Here is a 16,618-nt window from a genome sequence, read left to right as displayed (position 1 = left end):
TAGAGTTGCAGCCTCAGGTTGGGGGATGAAGAGTTTTTGCTGCAGAGTCACAGCATACTCCACAAACTTAAGATCGCATTGTAAAGAAAATTACTTCTAGCTCTTCTGGCAACAAAGATAACCTTCTGAATGTAAATATCTGAAGGAGTTTGATTTACTTGATATAGAATTGTAGGGAATACTCAGTTCATGATGCTTCCTATAAGCATAGGGGATTTTTTTCTATTCTGGTGATATAAACAGTAATAATAAAAAATTGCAAGTGTTAAATATATATACAACCAACCATTCAGGAAGTATTTCAGTTGTGTTTCTGTTGTCAACACAGCACCAAAGTTTTTGACAACTCAGAGCACAGATATGCTGTGAAAGATTGCATGATGGGAATGGCTTGAATTTAGAGTTGTCTAAAGACAATTGAGTTTAAGTTTCAAATGCAGTGTCTGATTAAGGAAGAAAAGGTTTAGATAGAGAAGACTGCCACTGGTTTGAAATTGTGATGCAAGGAAGCACTAAGGTAGCCACAGAGATGTTTTCTAGGATATTAGGGCTCACTGAAGTTGGAAAGTTAAAAACCACAAACAACTACAATTCTTTACCAAGAACAAGCCTGGGTCCATCTGTGAATATCCTGCTCGCCAGCATAAAGTTTCACTACACATAAGAAGATATCCTTTTAGGTGACTGGTAATGCACTTCAAGGACTCAACTGAGTAAGTACTTATCAGTCTACACAGCTGTAACAAAAGAACTAGAATTCCAACTCAAAAGCACTGGTCTTATACGAAAGGTATCAGATGGTCCAGTCCTTGTTTTCATCAAAAGCACAATCTGATGCTCAGTAGTGTTGAAAGATATTACTCATCCACTGTTTTCACATTAGAGAAAAAAAAAAGACTTAAAAAAAAAAAAAAGCCAAAAAAACCAACAAAGACCTGAATTCTCAATGCTCCAATGGAAATCAATACACAGAACCCAATGTTTTCAGAGGTTTAGACTTTCTTCTGCTGCAGTTCAAAACACTTGTTGCTTAGAAGGTCATTGTTTCCTGGCTTGCAGGGGACTCATTTACATAGAAATAGAACTGGCATTAAAAGGGAATAAGCGGTGAATTTTCGAAGAAAAGCCATCATACAGGGAAAAGAATAGAAAAATATATGGAGAAACAAGCAGACTAAATCTGTGTCCAAAGCACTGAATAGCATACTCAGATTTCAGTACTTCACATCAGTCAAGCATTTGGTCTAATATCACTGAACTAAGCTGCTGTCATAAAACATAGAAAGGAATTTAAGAGAAGGTAGGGAGAGCTGTAAGGAAACAAGGGGAGTAAAGAGACAAACACTTCTGAGAAAAGGGAATGAACCTGACAGAGCAAGTGGCCTTACCCTGTACTGTAGGTTTTTCCAAGAATAAACCTATTTAAGGAATAAAATTATTGCAAATCTGTCCCTACAGTTACTATAGTGATAATGAAAACCATTAAAATGAATATTTGATAAATGAATAAATGAATAAAAATGAAGGGAATAAATGAATGGTAAATGAATATAGATACTAAATGGTGAAAATTAAATGAATAATTCTCTTAAATGAATAAATCCGCTGTGCTTCAGTTTGTTAGTGCTCTACACAGATTAAATTCCTCTTAAATGTCATCTTGAAAGGAGTTTACATTGCACCACAAGGATATATATACTGGGGGTTGCCAGGATAATGGAAAGTAAACATCTGCGTGTGTGACATTGCTTGGTTTCTTTAGCACACACCAAAACTGACAATTTAGTTATTAGTTACATTTCACAGTCAGTGCAGCCAGTGGCTGTGGCAGAGGAGCAGTATCTTGATTTTTTTCTGAGCTATTTATTTCTCTTATAGCAACTGTGCATTTCACATACTGATATTTATTAAATACTGATATTCTTAGCATTGTACAAGACTCAAGTATCAGCATGTTCAGCAGCACAGTCTAGAAATCTAAGAGGAGGATGAGAGTTGAAGACAGGGTTGTAGGAATATTGTTCAACACAGCAGTAGGTCTTCAAAGAAAGAGAAAAAAGGAAGAATTAACAGAGCAAATACTGGATGTACAAGGGAAGAAATATTCCAGAGCTATAGGAAAGGAATAAATACACAGGGTTAGGGGGAAAATGAAAGATGGAGTGACATGGTCAGAAAGAAAATGAATATTTGTCAATGGTCAACATAATTAAACTAGAAAAGGGTTCCCTAATTCACAGTGATATTACAGAGAAGGTTCATCTGTGGAAAGCCCGGCTTCATTCAGCCCAGACCCCCAGCTACTCTGACTGGAATTAGCAACAACAAGATTTTACCTGATCATCTCTGCCATTGCACTGACATCAATATTTGCGTGCAAATCTCTCCTTCATTCCTTATTTAAGTATTTCTAATGCAACCTGCTGCTAAAACTGAAAGCGAAAGTTTGGATATGGACTTTGTAGAACCTACTGAGAAGAGCTTATTTTTTGTTGTTTAAAAGAAAAATGCAGCTCAACTCCACTGGGAGTTTTTATCGTTTTTAGCTGTGGAAAATTAAACTGTCCTTATGCTGTACAAGATGTTCCCCTTCTTCCACTCCCCCGCTGTTAAATTCTAAGTGTTCTGCAGAAGCACAGGCCCCAGTAACTGAGGAACATGACAGTCAATACAAATAAAACCCCACAAAATACATTAGTATATACCCCTGAACAGATGAAATAAAGAATTGCCTCAATTCCTTAGGATTGAGCACCAGATTTTGTCCATTTTCAAACCAAAATTCCACCTCTTTGTAAACCAAGCAATGCAAATTCTGCTCCAGAGTCACATAAATCTGAAAATAATACTTCATACCTGGAACCCTGCTGAAAAGGGTGAAGCATCAGTCCTGTTATGAATCATTGCTGGATGTTTCAGTTCAATTCTCCTCTCATCTGCTGGAGGAAAGGCAGTAAGGAAAGTCAGAAAACAGTCAAAATCATCATGTGTTTCTGATATAAGCACACTCTGCTCTGGGATTAGCTCTGCACAGCTGCTGTCACTTGGCCAGTAAAGTAATTTTTTCTGAATTAGGTCTCACTGGGGAGTTCAGCTTGTCTTTTTGGTGGCTAAAACCTGTAAACTTAAGTCAGTAACTTGTCTCGTGAGGAGGTCCTTGTATTTTGGACTTGTGTTTCTCATTCCAGAATGTGGTTTTTTGCCTTGGTGTTTCTTTAACTGAGTTTCATAACCCAACAGAAGTAATTTGTGATTTGATAATTCCTTCCTATTGATATCTTGTGCAGTTTCTGTTCCTCAGTTCTGAAATCAATACATAGTCTATACATTATAACACACAATTCCAAATACAAAAGCCAGCATAAAAACAGCTGAGCAGTCTTATGATGGCAGATCCCCTTTTCACGCTATGAAAGGAGTCAAGGCCTGTGTCCCAACATTTCCTAGACTTGACTTCTAAAATAAAATTACCAGTTAAAAACAAGAAGATGTTAATTAAACCAGAACTACTAATAGGATGCTCAAAATCCAGTGAACATAACATGCTTTTCCTGCTACCCTTGTTTCCTTTTTCTGCCTCCTGAAGTAGGATATGCCCAGTAAAAACTTGGTACCTAGGTGTCTGTTTCTCCCTCTCACTATTTATCTATGCTTCTGTTGTCTTGATAAATTTACAGAACTAAATTTACACTGCATTTCATACCTTTCAGAATGTCTATTAATCTTACAGCAGCAGTTTTAGTTGATTGGTTACCTTGGCATTGAAGCAATAACTGGGAAGCGCATTTTAATAGTTTTAATTCTCTGCACCACATTAGAACATATTTTTTCCATTATCTTTGCTATCATTCTATTGTTTGCCAATCCCCAAACTTGTTGACATGCCTCAAACGCTTCAACTCTCAGTTAAAACAATACTGATTAGAAAAAAATTCTGAAATACGAAGCTCAGTGGGATAGTATTTACCCATTAAATGCCCTAGAGCCATTTCATGCTCCTCATTCCCTTTTATAGCTATTGACTGAAATGTTGCATCAGTATCAATTATGGGGATTTGAAATGGTGTGAATGGTGGAGAAGCAAAGAATGAGATTTCATGACCACATCAAAGCCATAAATACTGTCACTCTCAGTGTCTAATGTCCCTTAAGCCTTATTTAATGGTTAATTGATTGCTAAAAAATCTTTCGGGTTCATTTAATTTTCAAGAATGTGGCCTTGTTAGTATGTTGGCAGGGCCTTTTTTTTCTTTCTTTTTTTTTTTAACAGCAAAGTTATATATTATGTGGCATGAATTATAAAGCAGTTGTCATGGAGATGTTGCCAAAGCAGGAGCCTATATGCTGTGTACTTTGAAAACTGCAAAGCCTGTCTGTGTACAGGCACCTTTCCTGAATGCCCTGCAAATGGTGCTTGGGGTAGCACCTGGATGGTTCCTTGCACCATTCCTGAGCGTGCTGCTCTTGCAGTGCTACAGGCAGGTACCTCTCCCTTTACAACTTCCTAGCCATTAAACTGGAAATTTTAGTGGTACTCAAAGGCTGCAATGAGGCAGAGAACTGAAATGCATTGAATTGCTCTGAAGCTGATGTCTTATCAAAGAAATGTAACATTACACAAAAATGAGATCTAGGTCTACTTTTGCTGCTTTGATATATCAATATTAATTAATTTAGCTACAAAGAAGCAGGCACACAAAAGCAATGTTAACGAACCAGTGCTTGCAATCTGGTGGCTCAAGATTTGCTTACCTCTGTAAGATTTTGGTAAGTAGGTTACAGAACTGTTTCCCTCTGTTTGCACAGCTGTGAAATGGGGACATTTATGCCTAATTATCTTTATAAACTGCTTTAGAGCTTTCAAGATTGAAAACACCATTTGGATGCTAGAAAAAAATCCCCACTTCTATCTCATAACTTTTTCAAAACTTTATATTCACCCATGTCTCTTAAGAGTTGTACTTTATTTTATATGTATACAAAGATACAAATCTTAAGCAACTTCTATTCTTGAAGCATTACATTCCATCCTTGAGAAACAGTTTGACAATGTTTTTGCTTGCATGTTACCAAACAGCACAAACTGGCACGTAGACTTGTTCTGTAAGACACGTAGTTCTGGAGGAAGGTTTGCAGTATTACAGAAACTGGTAACAGATCTTGCTATCATTTGCGGTAGTGCCTGCAGAAGATCCTGGGTTTCTGACAGGGAAAGCAAGATACAGCCTTACTTAAAATTGCTAAGTAGATTTCACATTAAGCATCCAGTTCACTCTTTCATATTTTCATAAATATGTAGAAAATCATGCTGCCTTGCAAAATGAAACTTAAGAGACCAGTTCATGAAAAAATTATATGCTCCATTTACTCCGGCCTCCTATGTACTTTATTTTTTATTAGCTCACTTATCCTCTATATACAGGAGACCATGTCTCAAATCTGCACCCCAGAGGGGTGGGCAGTAGAATGGGGAGGGAGCTAGCCAAAACAGGTATTTGCATTTCCAGCACAGAAAGCACACTCATTCACCCCACATTAGAAATGAAATGAACCGCAAAAAGTTCTGTTGTTTTCCTGTTCTGAATATTTTTTTTTAGTCTATGTCAATGAAGAGAACAACAAAAAACAAAGAGTATAAAGGGGACAATCCTTCTAAATGGCTTTTGTGGACAGCAACAGGGAATTTATACACACCAAAGCATTTTACTGATGGGTTTGCTACTTTTAGAGAGAAGATAAAAATACAATTAAACATTAAACAAGATGAGGTTAATCAAGTTTTTTTTTCTCCAGCAAAAAACCAGATTAAGTTAGAAATGGAGCTTTTGAGGAAGGAAACACAATATAAACTAATGAAATGCTGTCAGTTCACCACTAAGGATGAAGAAGGAAAAGTCAGCAAATACTGTTGGAACACAGCTTTTTTTTTTTTTTTTGTCTAATTTCTCATGCTACAAAATGATACTTGGAAATCATTGGAGATCTCTCTGTACTTTATCATTTACAGTACCCAAAAATAATCCTCATGGCAAACCATGATGTCATGTTATCCACATTCAGTTGCAATCTGGAGGGCATGGTTTCATTTCCATATTGAAATGACCTGGTGTTTAGGATTAGAGAGGAACACTGCATGTTAAAACACCTGAGCTTTAATCCTAATCATGGGACAAAAGTTATTTCAATGATCTTAAATTAAGTTTAATGTGCCCAGTTTGGGCTTACCATTTGCTGGTTTCAGAAGATGTTGACAACTCCATTTGCCAAAATAAATAAGAACAGTTCCTCTCCCTTCTCTCCCCTGCTCCTAATGAAAACCAACAGACTATGCCTCAGAACTGTCAGGAAGCTCAATAGCAACTTTATGTGCTCTGCAATATTTAGTCTCAAACTGAAGGGTAGTCACAGAATAGCAAAGTAAATCCTTATTAGAAGATATCAAACTTTAGTTTAATGCCCCAGTGCAATTTTTGTGTTCAGCCTGTTAAAACATTGGTTACAATTTCGTTGCACATCTGTAAGGGAAATTTTGTTCTCTAGGTGTGAGAGCAAGAACTGAATGAAATCAGAGAAAGACAGGAAACTCTGTGGCCTGATGAGCTCTGATAATTACCACAGCTCTATCTGTTGGACTGCCATAGACCCTCTTAAGAGCAAAACAAGAATGACACCAACTTCCATAAATTTCATTTCATTAGTAGTGCCTCATGCAGATTAGAACGCAATGCTCTGGAAAAAGCAGTTAGGAACCAAGTGCATTTTTAAGCAAAGCTAACTACTGAGGGTGGGCCCTACTCTTCATCCTGTAAAGCCTTGTTTGCTCCCTCTGTGTCACTTCAAAAGGATGTGTACAGAACTGGAAAAACGATAAAGTTATTCCTACCATGTGACAGTGAGAGTGAATCATGGTCCTTGTTCTATTGTGCAGCAGAAAATGGGAGTGTGGGAATCTGTAGAGACATTCAAATAATCATTAATCCTTTTCTACTTGTCAATCAAAAATGTTCTGCTCTTGGGGTGAGAATATGTTTGGCTGGGAACAAGCTTTTAGTAAAATAGATTTGGCAGATGTATACTTGCAGATGCTCATGAAAGATGAATCATGACATTTCCTGACAACAAACACACCAAAATGTCTGTTTTGCTACTTTCTTTTCCCTTGGGTATTGCATCAGCAATATATACTGGATATGTATGTGTTTATATATAAATCAATTAAGCACTAACAGAGAAAATTATTTGCTTTCTACATCAGAACACAACCATACCATAACAATATCCTGGTCACAAGAAAAATGGTGAAGACATGCAAAATAATTGAATAGGTTCTTTTGGTTTGGTTTGATTTGATTTGGATTAGGTTTTTCTGGTTTTGTTTTGGTTTGTTTTTTTCCTTACTATTTTCCTTTAAATTAATGGGCCTTGAAAGGAAGAAGACTGGCTATTCCACAAAAACCTGTTTCCGTAATAATTTACCCATTAAAATTCTAGTAACCCTTTGAAGTTGAACCCTTTGAATGCTACTACCTGCACTGTACACACTGTGGCCTCCCAGGTGATATCTACTAGAGATCCATCTCGTCTGACCTGTTGCAGACCCAGAGCATATAATCAATATCAATGAGACTCACGGAGGCCCTCAAAACACAGAGGCTACTAATGCAACAAAGGTAGAAAAAAATTTATCATCAAAGGCTTCATTCTTTTATTAAGTTTTATAATACCTTTGTTCATGATTAAGGATTTTTCCCTAAAAATAAATTTGGTAGTATCAATTAGGTCTTTAAAATTGGTTTAAAAGCAAATAACAGCAATGCATCATGACAGTTCTTACAATCATTCTGCTTGAGCACAATAGTTACATTTGTCCAAACATTATCTTCCAGGCAGCATCCAGCCTTGGCATGAAGAAATCCACAGCGGCTGTTCCTCTTGACTACATTGTTCCAGCAATCTTTTATGAGGCCATTTTGCCTCACTTTTACTTCACAAAGTTCAGCTGCATGTTCCTGGGAAAACTGCCCCTGTGTTCACTGTCTCCCCACCCAGATTAGGGACAACTGCTACAATCAATGGGGGGAGCACACACCACCTTGGAATAATGACAAACCCTTGGTTTGAGCATTGAAAGTATTTCATCAGTAGGGCTTTAAACAGATTGTGTTTGCTTGCCATCACTCTCTGTTTTTGTATTCAAATAGTCAGGGCAATCACTGCTCCTTGCAGATGTAATCAAGCTGCAGTGCAGGATTCTGTTTCTGGCTAAGGATGTTTATCTGTTATTAAGTATAATATATTGAAAGTCATAGCAGCACTGATGGGTCAGCACAGACACCTTCCATCATGAGCTACCGAGATGCATTTCTTCAAAAAAACTCATAGATGAAATGTTTTCAGCTAGCTGAGGTTAATAAAGATAGGTCCTTCATCATCTCAAGGAATGGAGCCAATAACGAGTAACAGAAATAATACCATAAATCATTCTTTATAAAGTGGGATTGACTATTATTTGCTAAAATTCCTTTCATGGTGGATTTGCATGCTCTTACTTGTTGAATGACAATAAGAAAGCAAAGAAGAAAGGTCACAGAGGATGCAAGGAGGTACAGATACTGCTGTGCACTCCCGTATTTGATAGTAGGTATTGATTTACAGGATAAACTACCAGACGACCCTGCCTACAAGATCAGAGGGTATGACCAGCACGGGAGTCTGCTAGTGTAAGGAGACAATCCATGATCCTGGCGTTTTGAACAGGTAGCTGCTCAGAAAGACCTGGCTACTCCTGAAAGGCAACAGCATAGGAATGTGCGTTTTATTGCTGCCTGGAATTCCCGCATGGATCTGCAGGGGTGGGCTTTGCTCACAAGATGGCACTGTTGATTATTGCACACTCCTCGCCGAGCGTTCCCCAGCCAAGGGAGAAACCACACAGGGGGGACCTCCCTGGAGAGCTGCGTCCCCACCCCTGCGGATCGTCTGGTGCATCGCAGGGCTTATTTGATACCAGTAGCCCTCAGGATGAAATACACAACTCTCCTCTAAATCTATGAACAGCCTAATATCCAGACATGTCAATCTTTATTTTCCAGTTCTTACTAATCTAATGTCAATAGAAAGTTGGGGTTTTTTTTCCATCTTTACAGATGGCTTTTCCCCTGTAGACAGCAGGGATAGTCTCTAAACTGGTAGTATTCCAAGTTTCCAACCTCTGCTGCATTTTCTTTAGCAGCCAAATATTCCATATGATTAAAACAAATGGTTATCAATGGCTATTTGCAATGCAGATATGGTCAGGTAGTTTTGGAGACTCTGTATTGAGTAATCAAACTTTATAGGACCTTTCTTCTGGGCCCCAGAGATTGCATCCTACCAGATACATCAGATATCTGATAGGATATCCTACCAGATACTATCCCAGAGTGTATCCTACCAGATACACTCACAACAGGTAAGAACTGAGGCATTTCCTGTTCAAACTCAGCAGTGGTTCCTTAATTACCAGCAGAACCCACAAAAATCACAAGTTCAGGGGACTTTTATCCAGCTTTTCCTCAGAGAGTAAGAGGCAAAAGGCTTACCATTGCCATTGAAAAATGTGGAATGTCTTGAGAATTGCTTAAACTGCAGGAAAGCAAAAGAACCTGAAACTCACTAATGTTTATCTAAGTCCAGAATAAGAGACAAGGATTTTTAATGAACATTGACAACTAAGGGAGATTTGTGTCAGTCAATGAGAAAATAAAGCATTTGGGAAAGGGAAAATCACACATACTTCTAACAGCAAGCCTAAGTTAACTTCAAAGACACAGCAAAATGAACAACCATGCCAGAGGCAGGGAAACATGCAAACCACAGTTGCCAAGACAAGTTAACAGAGCTTTTGGCTGCAGGTGTTCTCATCAGCTACAGTGATCAGGGCATGGAGAAACACCCAGTATAAACTGAGGCAAAACTGGCAGATTCCCATTACGTAAAAAAATGAAGCACAGGAACGCTTATTTCAAAACAAGAGCATTGAAAGCTCTTATTTACCTGCTGTAAAACTGAAAAGTGCTTACCCATGCATTACCACTGGTCTGTCTCCAATAACAAAACCAAGTTTTCATGTAAATTAAATTTACAGTGTTTACTCTTGAGTGTCACATGCAAGACGAGGCTTTTCTTAAAGATTTGCTGGACACCCAAGGAGACAATATTTGCTTCAGACATTTAACAAAAACATTTAACATTATAATAATAGTAAGGACCCATTTCAATCCCAACAGTCCTCAATATCCCACCAGTCTTTCAATCTGAAGAGTCCCAAAAATCCTCAACAGTCCTCTTCTATTCCAAGTCCTGGCTGAGATTACATCTGTAATGCAACCAGATGTGCTTACACATGGCAGCTCTGACTGCACTCACAGTTGCAGATCACTCAAGTTTGGTGTCACTTGTGACCTAACACAAAATATATAGTCCTAAAATATAGTCCAGAGATACAGTCCTAAACTTGCAATTTCCTGCCTTGCACAGGTAGTTAAATATTTGCAACTAACTTTAGTAAAGAGTTTGTATTAAATTGATTTTTCCCCTATACAACACATCTTTTGGAGACATGGAAGATTTTTGAAGGACAGGTGAATTATTTCAATGTTAAATCTTCTCAGCTGTGGTGGTGAAGCTATCACAGAACTCTTGTGGTTGATTGAGTGCAAGGACACTTTTTCTTCCCTCCATTGTCCACGTTGTTTCTCCAACACTTTTTCTCATGAAATGATTTTTAACAGAGCAGCGTGTTCTGAATCCATCTGAGCCAATGGCCCTGGCTTGGTTTTTGTAATTCTCTCTTTTCTTCCCCACTTTCAGCCACCAAGGCTGCCAGAACAACAGCTATGCCCTTGCCTTGTGAGAATGACAAGGGATTTTGACCTCGATTTCCTTTCCTTTCTCATTCCTAGAGGTATCTCTAGCCAAAACCACAAATTTTACTGGTGCCTTGGAAACATGCTTTTCTACTCCAGACCATTCTCATCTGGCCAAATGAAAATATGAGGTGATAAACATTCTGGGACAAGGACGATGCTGTGTGCATGTGTGTGTGTGTGAGATTATGCATGGCATGAGTTCTGTCTCCTTGCATAATTAATAATGTTTAGTGATGCTAATAAATACCACCATAACAGAACGTGAATTTAATGTTCTAGTATGTTGGAACAAGCTAGCCTCTCCTTAATGGCTTGCTACCACCTCATTTTTTATTAGTGTTTCTTTCCCACTCCCCAGATGATTTTCCATTTCCTTCCTGGCACAATCTGCACCCCAGCACAGGCTGAGTTCCTACTGCCATCGATGAGGAGCCTGAATATAGACCCTGCAAGGGACAATAGAAGAGTGCAGAGAAACTTGCCCTTGGCTGCTGCATGCAAGACTCACTAATATTTCAGATGTCCCAGATTATGACCTACTTTACTGTGTATTACTCAGAGAGAATGAATAAGACATTTCTGAGGATGATACAAATCCAGCATTTTCTGTGGTAGCAGGGAAGAAATTCTTTCTTAAACATTAGATCAATTTTGGAATTCTTGTATCAATGATTGAAATTCCCCAGGGTCACCAGGCAAAGTCTGCTGAATTGATTTTCATAGGCTACAAATCAGATCTGGGGGCTTTAACTGAAATGCAAGGTGCACGTTCCCATACATATGGGATTGTCTAACTGATGAAAGACTGAACAGCCTCCATAAATAGATTTACTGTTTGGCAAAATTACAGCATTTGTGGGTAATTCATCCAGTTCTGGCACCAGAAATACAGTTTCCAGCCTATTCTGCAAACCTTGTGTGGAACAGGCCTTAGAGTGAGACAATCATTTAAGCATGTCCCTAAGCGCTTGGCTGATACAACATCATAGATCCACTGCAGTCACTGGGAGCCTTTTCCTGACTTTTATGGGCTTTTCATAACATCTTCTATGAATCAGTTTTTCAGGTATGAGAATATGAATAACAGCTTTTTCCTCCTATTATTTGCCAGGTCTATTTAGACTGGAAACTCTTTAGGGCAGATCTGTCTTTCATCTGCAGGCCCTGTGCATGGAACAATGGTTCCCTGCTCTGGAGGGGAACTAAGTACTGCCATAATGTTGTGCTCCAGGTCAAACCAGTCTTAATTTATGGAAGCTCAAATGTGAGGATTTATATACCCATGTAGATCAAACTTGCCACTTGATGAGCAAGTCCTGAGAAAGCTGTGGCTCAGATTTTGAAAAGTTTTGAAAAATGAAATAAATGCTTCAGTGTGTGGTTACACTGGAATCAGCTCTTGCAGTAACTGCATGACAACTTTGTGGACTCAACACCCTTCATGTAGGTCTGCATTAACCCATTAATATTTTTCAGTTAATTATGCCACTGCATTAATCTTAGAAGATACCTGAACCTAAGGAAATTTCTTATTATTCCCTTTAACACTGGCCTCTTTTTAGCCATATACTGTATTATGTGAACATCAGTATGGTGTCTTCATAAAAGATCAGCATCTTGACCTGTAATGCTCTTGGATCAAAAGAATACTGTAACCAAAAAATTAAAAAGGTTTATACAAAAAAATCCCCATGTTCTGTTGCCTGTTTAATCTGCAAATGAAAGGCTGAGATGACACCAAAGCAGGAAAACACAAAATAAGCATGTTTACCATGCATATAAGCCTCATTAATACAGAAGATATTTATCTGGACCACTCAAAAAATTCCACGTGGGTGGATTTTTCTGCTGTGAGAAATAAGGTTTTCTTTTGCAGTCAGGATTATATAAAGCCATTGGCATCTCCTGGATTGTTTATCAATATAGGTGTAAATAAAAAGTGATGTAGAGATTAAAAGATTTAGCCTATTTTAATTATGTTAAGGTTTAAAATGTGGAATATAAAAAAATATATTCAGGCTACCTCATCAACCTAAAATTATGGTTGGATTTCTTAGGATCTATGTTTTCAGTTTTTTCTGTTAATTAAATGGTCTTCCCCAACCTGTATTTTATATCTATTATTTTAAATTTCAACTGCTGGTAGGAATACAGTATTCTAATAGGCTAATAAAAAAATCTATATAATTAGAATAATCAATCAAATAAGGATGACCACTCTGAGTAAAATTAGAGGTTTCCTATTCTAGTTCACTACCAAATACTTGCACCTAAAAATTGGATTTAGTTTTGTCCTTGAGGTTTGTATCCATGCCTTCAACAACCTCAAAAAGTGAGTTATGATAAAATATCTTCAGTCTATTTAACAGCTTTGACTCTAAAGTTCTATTCTGGGCCCGTACAAAAACTGGAAGGGGCTTCACAATGATTACAGGGTGTCAACACACTGTAGTAACTACTCACAGCTTTAGCAGGTTTGCAAAATTTCAGCACCCAGTCCTTTCAAGGCTTGCCTGTGGAATGGGAAATTTAATTACAAAATTGAAAGAAGCAAAAGTTTTGCCTAAATCTATAAGAGTCTATTTCTAATAGAAACAAAATTGAAATAGATTTTTTTTTTCACAAAACATTCATCTTGCATGCCACACTTTTCTTAGTTCTTATGTTCATTCATGGTACTTTGACATAAAACTGTCTAAGCAGTTATGCAGTGAGAATTAGCGTGAGGTTAAGAGGAAAACCAGACCTCCAGGGTCATACTACCACTATTACCGCTACTCCTGCTGCTGCTGGGAAGGCATGGGGCAGTATCTGGACTTTCAGGCTAGTCCAGTAATTCTCCAGCTATATGGAACTTCCTCTGCTGCCAGAATACATACTTCAAATGCAAAAAAAAAAAAAAAAATTCTGATTGATATGCTCAGGTTTTGAGAATCCGAAAACATTTTTACACTGAACATAATTAGAAAGTGAGGACTCTTGATAAACTTAGTCTGAAGAGCTGATTCTCACTAATCTAAATATAAATAAAATGAGCACACAAAATCACTTAATCAGCACTGAGGTGACTGCTGCTGCCCACCTCTGCCTCAGTATCACTGGAAAAAGTATCCTTCTATAATGTGCTCTTCAAAAATCAAACAGAAAGCACTAAATAGACACACAAATGGACACACATGCAGCAGTGGTACACGGATTATTATTTTTTTGCAATTGCACCCATGCTATGTGCTCAATCTAACTTGTAAACAATCCAAAGTACTCTAAACCTCAAGAGGGTGGGGTTTTTGCACTCTGCTTTCATTTAGCATATGCAGTAGATCTCTTACAGTAATTGTTACTGATTTCTTTGTACTGTACATAAATACTTTAATACTTACAAATGAGGCAACAAAGAAAACCAATTTGACATTTAATGTTCCACACAGAAATCACAGACACGCTGTCAAGGAATTAATTAAAATTACAGTCACATGATAATGACACCACCCATAAATACTCATATACAGGTAATAAATTAACTCATTAATTCAGCCACAACACAGTTGTAAATAACTATATGAAAATAGAAAACATTTTATATCAGGGCTTTAAATGTTCCCTCTGTTTTTAATTCTGAGTTTTCCTCTTTGGTTGTTCCAAATAATTAGGCTTTAATAGGATGTTAAAATGTAAATTTATTAAAGAATCTGTAGTAAATTGGTTGGAAACTTCCTAAAAACACTTCAAAAGGTTTCACAGGCTTTTTCAAGGTCTGCCTTACTCATGAAAACAAAAATCACAAAATAAAAGCACTGGGTGTGCATGTTTACATATAAATGTTTATATATATCTCCATGTATATGCATATATATATTAATATATAGAGGCACACACACAAATTATAGACGTGTGTATCTGCAGGTTCAAATGTCTTTCTGCCAAACACATTTCACTGAGGGATGCAAGAACAACAAATCCTTCAAAACATTTTTAGGAAAAAACAGACTACGCATGTGAACTGTTTTAATTCTAATTAGCAGTAATTCTTCAGTTTTTATCAGCTACACTGTGGGACTGTATTGCAGCCCTTTACAGGCAAAAATCCCATCAAAGGGAAGCAGCAGATCCCTGATACCAGCTTGCCACAGGGAGAACATCCCAAGAGCATCTGGTGTTGTTTTGGGCTGCTGTGCGTTTCTGTCAGAAAGAAACCCCATCAATCCATCCTTACAAAACACAAGTCAGAAAGTCCAAGGACATCTACCCTTTACCCAGTGCATATAAACACCTTATTTTGTCTCTCCTAGAGCTGTTTCCATGATGTAATTTTGGAAAACAGAACTGAACCTTGTATGCACCAGCTTCTGCAGGAACCCTGCTGCTAAAACTGGTGGCATTACCTGCTGCTGCTAAAGGAGTATCACCCACAAGCCCACACAGCACCTGGATGTTTTATAATCTGATCATTTTAATCCTGCAGCGATTTCAGTAAAAGAGATTTCGTAGGCACTGTGTTAAGATGTGATTTTAATTTACTGATACAGTCTTTGGTAGGGCACTTAATCAGAGATTTCACTACAGAATAGTGCAGAATGACATCTGCAGTGGCAAAATCCATGGTGTGCTCCCAAGATACCAGCCAGGAATGGTTTTATGCCCCACACACTTATTTATTACAAATGACTCACCAGATATTTAAAATGGTATCTAAAATGAAACAGAATATCACTAAGACATGTAAGGGAGATTTAGATTGTCCAGTATCTTTCAATGTAGACAATAAATTTCTTGAAACAACCTGCTCTAGTTTATGCTTAATGTTAAAATAGGCCTGTTAAAATGTTAAAGCAATGCTTCAAAATTTAATATTTGGTGCACATACACAGTTCCTTCACAAATATCTTATTTCCCACCTCATAGTAAAAGGGTGCTACTTCTTAGTAGGACTGGCACATTCTTCATTTAAACCATAACCCACTTTTTTCAGTTGTTAATCTATAAATTGTCCAGGCTGTGCTTTCCTGGTAATAAAATGTATTCTGAGCAAGTTAACTATCTCAAACTGAAAAACATGAACTAGTGTTTTGTCATTTCTATGATAAATACAGAAATTAGTTTGGTGCTCATGAGTTTGGTAGAACAGGTTCATTACAAGAATAGTAAAGTGCACAGAAGTTAAGGATATAACACTCTTCCTCTAGGCCTTGTTCTGAAAAATTCTTCTCCTGAATGGTCATAAAATATTCCAGGGGCTTTTAAAGAGAAATAAAAATTAGATTCTTCTTAAAATTACAGTTACTTTGGCTGCCTTGACTGCATGTTGATATAATTAAAATGTATCTCAAAACCAATAACATATTGGTTTTGATACCAAGATTGCCATTTCATTGGTAAGAATGACAAGACCATAACAACAATTAATTAACGTATATCGTGTGTCCAACAATGGCTACGTTCTTTACAAAAATTGCAAAGTTCTCAAAGTTATCAATCACAGATTAATTGGTATCTAGCTTTTTTATAGCTTCTTTTTCCTCTATCTCAAAATGTAACCTTATCAGCTAAAACATAAAGTACGTTTCAATTGTTTTCCCATACAAATATGCCATTGTACCATGCCAGCATCCAATACTACGTGTTGCGTGCAGTAGAAACTATGGGTACAGACGTGATTTTTTGCCATTTTCTTGAAAAAGTATTCTAAAAATAATCTATTTCCAAGGGAA

General features: G+C 37.4%; 1 long non-coding RNA gene across 1 annotated transcript in view; it reads right to left on the bottom strand.

Moving 5' to 3' along the window:
- LOC104688027 overlaps positions 1-2,983 on the bottom strand; it is a 104,092-nt gene extending 101,109 nt beyond the window's left edge. Inside the window, exon 1 of the long non-coding RNA XR_002045116.3 lies at positions 2,857-2,983. This is a non-coding gene — a long non-coding RNA (uncharacterized LOC104688027). The remainder of the gene's footprint in view (positions 1-2,856) is intronic.
- Positions 2,984-16,618: the final 13,635 nt, after the last annotated feature.

Source organism: Corvus cornix, chromosome 9, assembly GCF_000738735.6.
Source record: "Corvus cornix cornix isolate S_Up_H32 chromosome 9, ASM73873v5, whole genome shotgun sequence".
Taxonomy (NCBI): domain Eukaryota; kingdom Metazoa; phylum Chordata; class Aves; order Passeriformes; family Corvidae; genus Corvus; species Corvus cornix.
Note: the sequence above shows the minus strand (reverse complement) of the source record. Positions and strands in the feature narration are given on the sequence as shown.